Consider the following 8,236-nt stretch of genomic DNA (forward strand, 5'->3'; position numbering starts at 1 on the left):
AATGGAATGTTTTGTACTACCTGTAATAACTATGCTGTTAGAAAACAGAAAGGCTGAGCTTAAATGTTGTAGGAAATCTCTTAAGAGGCTCGAGGATAGGTAAAGATGACTAACTCCCGTATTCTCCACTCAACACTCCACCTGGACTCAAGTGCACAGCAGCCCCGCTTCCTTGACAGAAGCGGTTGCTTAGCTTTAATCAAACTTCATGTCAATTACTGTGAAACACAGCGTTGTCTTCAGTCGAGGGGTGGCCCTGTGCTCAGCTCAGTGGAATGAAGCTGCCAGTCATAGATGGTTTCAGGATATAGGGTAAGGGACCTCACATTTTACTCTCTTCGTCGTGAAGTCTAGGCACCAATGCCTCGGTTTGAACAAGTAATGCTTTAAGCGCTCTCTCATGCATATGTTTGCTTTAAGGCAGAGTCAGCTTGCTATTTCCTGCTTCTGCCACATGCAAATGATACAAAAATATCTCAATAAAATAATCGTGATCTAAGTGGTACACACTCTCTGCAAGTTGATTAAATGTTTGTAATAAAAGAAGCACTACTCATGTGCTAGTCAGCATCCGCAGCAATATGTTCACCAAGATATCTTTTTGCCTCAATATATTCGATATTGCTGCAAATTTAAGAGGTTTTGCAGCTAACATGTAGCTGTTTACTTGTGTCTCGAGAACATACAGCTTTAGGTGAGAGGAGCGCTATATTGCATGATACAAAAAATCATTTTTAGACTGCTTGTTCTATTTTTGTGTGAAAAACAATTGTGAAGGTTTTAATTGCAAAGTAATACAGTAGGTGTTGGCAATGGAAACAAGCCATGCAAAGTGTATGCATTAGAAATGAACTATCCAGATGAGGAGCCCCCCCCCCCTATATGTTGTCAATGCTATAATATCAAATGTTGTGACATTTAACATATATGGTGACTAAAAAAAAGAAGGATAACTAAAGCAAGAGCAGCATTAATAAAACAACAATATCAACTGCAAAATTTATATAATTTTTCTCAAAACATTTATCTTCGCATAAACTGTGGCCTCACGTACACACTGTGGGCGCCTTTGCCAACAACCTTCACATTTCACTAGTGCTGATTCTAGCTTTCCCCTAGCTTGTAGCTTGATTCTAGCTTCTAGCTCAACTGCAACGTTTTGAACGTAAGGACACGCGTAAGTGAAAATTAGTTTGTGATGGCCATGTGGGTCTGTTTTTCTTCCTGAATAATAGGGAGAGAAGAGCAATATAATTGCCTTGAGAACTTTTAAGCAGAAGAAGCATGGTGGATGAGGAGCAGTGGCCGGGATAAAACATTTCACGAGTTCAAGGTAGTAAGGAAACAGGAGTAATATGATTAACTTTGCAAGAATATGAGACCCTTATAACACTAGGGGAAACAGACTGGCCAATCACAAATTATTTTCAAATATTGTAACTGATCTAGAACACCTTGCACGGCTGCTGTAATTAGCAAAAAAATGTAGCACTGTCTTAAAAAGACAGCTTTTTTGTTTGTTTACTCTGCTATGCCACTGTACACATTATTACTATTACTTTTTTTTCTTTTCGAACAGAAAGTCACCATATGCCTGGAGGTTTTAGATCACCTTCTTGGTGTGCTCCTGATATATGAACAGTTCGAATACATTAACATCGTTGCTTGGTTTATTGCCCAAATAGACCGGCACGTAACGACTGACTAAGGAAGCAGGCGTGTGAATATGCACACCCTGTATCCAATCAACCCCTATATCAATCAATTTTGTACAATTAGACCTCCATATATTGAAATTCAATGTAACAAACCGTTTTACTTTGCAGAACTTATTTGGTGTGCATATAGAAATCTTCAATTTATTGAATTCTGTTTATCTGCAATTTAAATTTAATGAAATCATATTCTTCTAAAATTTAAATTAGGATATGTGTTGCATTTGAACTGTATATTCTATGGACGTACAAGCGCTTTTCGGGAGTAAAGCTTCACAATTTCCTTCCCAAGTTTATTCGACTTAAGGACAAAATTCTGCAGCAAAGTTATAAAACGACCACAGGCGATAAGTAGCTGAATGCGAGGTATCTGGTACAGACCGACAGCGGAAAACTTACAAATCACAACAGCACACATTCAGGCGAGTATGTAAACAGGCGAACTAAGCAGGGAACAAAAACAATACAGCACTGCTTTTATAGGTCCCGAATGATCAGAGTTTCGTCAAAGTTGGTGCAAGCACACATCCGCAGATAAAACGGGCTCCCTCTGTGCATTGCCCAATACTTCGAGAGCTGACGCCTACACGACCACCGGGGGAGGTTAAAGCACTTGTTTCTGCTCTGATCATATAGTCATTCTTTCTCTATGGTATTGGCGGCGAGGAGTTACGGAGTCGCCATCTATCGGAAGCGGCTCGCTGGCGTAGTATGAGGGATCACGTGGCGCGCTCCTCATAGGTTTCGCTGTCGGCGCTCACTGAAAACACCACGCGCGAGCTCTTCCGGACATTTCTGTAAGTACTTTCGAAACGACAGAAGCTTTCTACTGTCTAAATAATATTCTTGGGCAAACTGAAAGAGCACAATCGTTTACAGACGCTATCTCTTTACCGAATACGTACAGTGAACGCCACTGCGCGCGGTCGCCGCGATGGAGTCTCCTGAACCGGCTTCTTGCGTGAAAGGTAGGTAAACGCTGAGAGCAAACTACGTGAAATATGTTCTTGTAGTGTTTGTATAACTAAATGGAGCGTAATAGAATGAAGCCTCAATGCAGCGATCGCACAGATTCGCAGCGAAACAGAAACTGCGCGTCTGCATGCTTGTCCGCGCACTGTTTCGCTTTCGCCGCGTGCCCGTTTTCGCACTGTGCCATTCGCAGAATATGAGCGTTTGACAGTATACAAGCAACCATTGTTGCGTGGGCGCTATCAGAGCTGTTCAAAAAATAATTTCATTGTAGAGACTTCGACACCTACCGGGACTGTGATGTACGTGCCGTCACGACGATTCAATCTTTTTTTTTTTATTCTAAATTCTTTTACCTTTCAATATTATTTCTTGAGTTGCGTCACACTGTATGCTTATCGGTGTTCTCAGCGTGCGATTTCCCGCTGCTCCTTTTTTGTAATCCAGTGCACTCATTCATAACACAAACATGACCATATGCCATGCTTTCTTTTTAATGTGCTTCTTACCGCTCCCTTTCCACTCCACTGAACTTGCCAGTATCTATAGCATCGACAAGTTCATAGACCAAACCGTCGTGGCATTACTCGGGCAACGGGCACGGGCGAGCGTCGACCTCAGTGCGCGTTTTCCGAACATCACAGACACGGCGCCGTAGCAGAAATATTCCTCGCGTCTGTGCTTGCTGGATACTCGAGTTGTAGCCGATGACTGTTTGCCGGTTTTATGGTTCGCGAGCCAAGCTTCACGCGGCTTCTTGTCCTGCGCCTACGTGTGAAGAAGGCTGACATCGGCCTCCGTTACGTACGTCCGGCACTGCGGCACCGAGCAGTAGCCTACCATGTTGCGCGCCTTCAAAGGCAGCCACTATCTATTGTAGTGCTTTCAAGCGTTGTAAAGGAGACACTCGAAGGGGGGAAATCTCGCCACTAAATGAGGACCGCTGCGTACGAGGGAATTTGAACTCTCTTTTTCAGCTCGCTTCGGCGCTCCCGAAGCAGCCGACGCGGCCGCTATGTCCACGTGATCTCTCCTAGCACGTCACGCCGACGGTGGCGCCAGCTTTTCCAGTGGTGGAGCTCGAGGCCAATAGTGTTCGAATGATGTCGCGACAACGCAAGTACATCCAATAGGGGCGACGACCTTCCACAAATCCAGAACAGCACAGTCATAAGCAAAGACCGTTTGCACATGTACTAACCAGCCAAACAAACTAACCACGGCAGCGAAGACCACTTAAATCGAAAATACAACGCAGAAACACGTCGAAAAGGTTTCAACATAGATAAAGGTTACACCGTTTCACAGACGCTCACAAGAAATGTCCAAAGCGCACTACCGCCGCTTTTTAAAAATCCAACGGGAGCCAAGTTAAATCAGCTATAGTTGGCTATTTGGGTGAACGCCGCGAGGGCGTTACAGCAACCCGGTGAACGCAACGCACCCGTTCGAACCACCGGGTACGCGCAACGCCGGCCCACTTTTAACTCGTCGTTTGGCATTTTATGCACTTTTAGACAAAGATCTAGAAAAGTTCTTGAGTTAGACATTCTGAATGTGTTTACCAAAACAGACTCTAGTGACACCAGTAGTGGGTTTTGCCGCAGATTATATACTAGCATATTCCAAGTGCTGAGGTTATGTTTAGAAGAAATTCTATTTTCTGTCTTATCATAGACCAAGATGTCCATAGCCGTTTGTAGCCGTTTCAAGAAGTTTTTAAGAGGTTCTGTGTTTCGTGGGTTGGAGCCCGCCGTCACCGGCGCTTCTTCTTCGCCGCAACACATGTCCATCTGCCCTACTTCGCCTCCTGTCGCGGTCGCATCGCCTCGCTCGGCGGCCTCGCGGGAAGTGAAGGAGGAGATCCTCTCATGAGGGGATTCCCTCATGCCCTTCAAGATTTCTTTGAGCGTCTGTTGTAGCTCATCGATTTTCCTCACTGATTGTTCTTCCTGCTTTCTGGCTCTGCCCAGCTCTTCTCGAAGTTCCTCATTCTCTCGCTCCATTTTCTCCATCCTCGCCGCCAGGAGGGAGTCGGGGGCTTCCCTCGTGCTGCCAGAAAGGGGGGCGCTCTCTACAGGGTATCCATTTCATCCCGTGACTATGTCGGACCCGGTGACCTTGCGCGGTCCTGTCTGTATCTCGCCATGTGTGGCCCGCACGCCGTGTGGCAAGGGGCTGTTTCGGTTTCAGTTGCGACTTCCACTCCGACTCCGGCTTCTGTTCTTAGGTCTGTTACGACTTCGGCTACGTCTTCTTATCGGCGAGAGGGATCCGGATCTCGAGCGCCTTTGGCCTTTTCCCGACGCCATACTAGCCATACTGTACCCCGTTGGTGATGGGGTCCGCTGAGGGGTCGTCTTTCCTTCTTCCAGTGCGTGCTAATTTCCTTTCTTCTCTGCTTCTCGCCCGCGAACTTCTCCCTTTCACTATGTGTGGCAACTTATATTTTGCCTTGCACATTCGGTCGGCCGTGGGGTGCTCCTCGCCGCAGATCCGGCACTTGGGCGTGCACTCGCGTTCGATGCTCGGGTTCTTCGATCCGCAGGCCGGGCATACTTTGATCTCCGGTCTTGGGCATACGTCGGGACTGTGGCCGAGCCTTCCACACTCTTTGCAATAGTCAATCGGTTTCCGATACAATGATACCCTTGTCATGATGCTATTGAAGTAAGCCCATGTGGGGACTCTGTTTCCCTCATACAGCAATATCACGGTGGTCGTACTGCCGAGGTGCTTGGCGTATGTTAAAGAGGGGTTTCTCGAGTTCACTAGAGCGTGTATGAGCTGGTCTTGCGTATACTTCAGGGGAATGTTGCGGATAATCCCTTTTGCCATTAGCTCGGGCGCCGGAACATACGCGTTGGTCTCGTGCCTCTTTCCGTTGATCGTCAAAACCTTGATCTTAACGATTTTCGTCGCAGTTGTCTCGTCCGGTGTGCATATCACCAGGATCTTTTGCATGGGATTGGCACAGATCGTGATCATCTCGTCGTCGCCAAGTACCGCTTCTTTGCGTATTGCCTCCTCGAGACTCATTCCGCACGTGTTCCTTATATTTAGCCCGTCTTTCGGTCGAACAATTATCTTGATATCATCCCTGGGTAGTCTGGGCATCCTACTTGCTCGTAGAACTTTGTTCACTATGCTTCGGCCGCCTCGGGTCATCGGGCTTCGCGAGCGGGGGTCGTCCTTTCCCGCCATCTGGGTAGCGTTCGTGCGGTGCCTTCTGTGTGTAACTTCGATCCAACCGTCCGCAACGCCTTCAGCGTCTTCTCCCACGGAAACGTGTTTTGCGTCGTTGGGTCCGTTGTCCGGGGTCTCCCCAGTTCCTGCCTCGTCTATCTCCATCTCGGTGGTATTTCGTTCCATTCCCGAGCCCAGCGAAGGATGCGCCAGGCCCAACCGTCGTTAGGCCTGGCCACGCTCACGCGGGACTCGTGCGATTTTCGTGCCGTAAAAACTCGCAAAGTTCACGCTCACCCAAAAGGTTGGTTGGTATCCCTGGGTTCGCGATGACTTGATCTTTCAGATGATATATGCCGCTTTCGGGTGTAGGACTAAAAAAAAACTACAGAAACACTCATAAATCGATGGAGCCGAGATGATGATGATGATGATGATGATGATGATGAAGCCTCAGGTAATGGCACAAACCCACTGAGGGGGATAGGCCACGAATCGGGTGGTAATATGACTCAATAAATAAAATAAAACAAGTTGGTTAATACATAAATAACACGCAAAAAGAAAGGAAAACAAATACTCCAAGATGTCAAATAAACTATGAATACATGAGATGAAGTATTGATCAATACTATAGTAAGCCTTGCGTTGATAGGAATGTTAAAAAAGGATATATTTAACTTGAGTAAGGTAAATTATGAATAATAATAGTAAGATTTGAACTGTGAATTTGTGCGGGGTATGGAACCGTGACCACGTGGTCTCAAAAGATGGACCTGGTTCACTAATAAATGCATATTGTCCACGTCGTAGCGAAGAATCATAAGCTCTTAAGTAGGTTTGAACCGTAAGCATGCGGAATCGTGTGTGAAGAGTAGGTAGGCGCGCTTCCTGGTATAATACATTATTAGCAACGAATTTAGGAAGACCTAAACATAGTCGAAGAGCTTCTGTTTCTAACAGAACAAGGGGCCTTAATTTATATTTTGCACTTCCGGAGAACAAAACACAGCCAAATTCTAGAATCGGTCGTACATACATACGATAAATCATAATTAATGTGTCACTTCGCATACCAGAGCGTCGGTTACTGATTCTACGTAGTAACCCTACGGCTCGTGTCGCCTTCGTTCCAATATTTTCTATGTGAGAACGCCAGTTCAGTTTTCTTCTTCTTTTTCCTCCCATAAGAAACAAGCAATATGCATATATCAATATGGATGGCGGATGGCAGCAGTGTTGACGTCACTGGCATGTGTACTTCTCGTATAAATATCGCCAGCCGCCACGTCCTTGTTTATTTTACAGTGCTGAGCAATTGTTCCCATGACCTAATCCTCGGACTCGACTTTCTTACGGCGTATTCAGCTTTGATCGACTGTTCTGCCGGTTCCATTTGCTTCGAACTTCCTCTACTCGCGCATATTCGTGCCGAACTGCCGAGTAACATTAGTACGACAGCCCTCGTCCGCCTGCCGCCTAAAACCTAGAGTTTTGTCGATTTGCTATCACATTTTCCTGTGCTAGATGGTGATTACTTCGCCACACCTGTTCCTGATGTCATTTTGATGCGCAATATCACTGTGCTCCGGTGAGCACGTTCCGTCGTCACCGTCGCCGATAACCGGAGGTTTCTCGGCCCCGTCGTCAATTTTGGCCTGACAAAGGATGTTGTACCCCAAGGCATATCGGTTGCAACGCTGCGTGCTATACTAGATGACCACGTCACGACGTTTTCAGTAGACGTCTGCTCAGATTATTCACCATGTCCACACGGTGATATTTGCCCTGACGCAACATTTCGTTCCATGATTGCTGCAGACCTATTGCCTGAACAAGCAGCAGCTCTGTGTCGCCTTTTGGTTTCCTACCATGACATCTTCGACCTCAAATATCGCCAATTGTGCCAGACTTTAATTGTTAAGCATCACATAAATACTGGTGAGGCCAGTCCTATTCATCGCAGGCCATATCGAGTTTCTGCTTTAGAGCGTAAGGTTATTCAAGATGAGGCGAACCAAGATGCTTGCCAAAGCTTCCTCGACGCCTTGAGCGTCGCCCGTGGTGCTTGTTAAAAACTAAGATGGCACATGGCGTTTCTGCGTTGATTCATGCGCATCATCATCAGCCTTGTTACGCCCACTGCAGAGCAAGGGCCTCTCCCATACTTCTCCAACTACCCCGGTCATGTACTAATTGTGGCCATGCTGTTCCAGCGAACATCTTAGTCTCATCCGCCCACCTAACTTTCTGCCGCCCCCTGCTACGCCTTCCTTCCCTTGGAATCCAGTCCGTAACCCTTAATTACCACCGGTTATCTTCCCTCCTCATTGCATGTCCTGCCCATGCCCATTTCTTTTTCT

Source organism: Dermacentor variabilis, unplaced genomic scaffold, assembly GCF_050947875.1.
Source record: "Dermacentor variabilis isolate Ectoservices unplaced genomic scaffold, ASM5094787v1 scaffold_14, whole genome shotgun sequence".
NCBI lineage: Eukaryota > Metazoa > Arthropoda > Arachnida > Ixodida > Ixodidae > Dermacentor > Dermacentor variabilis.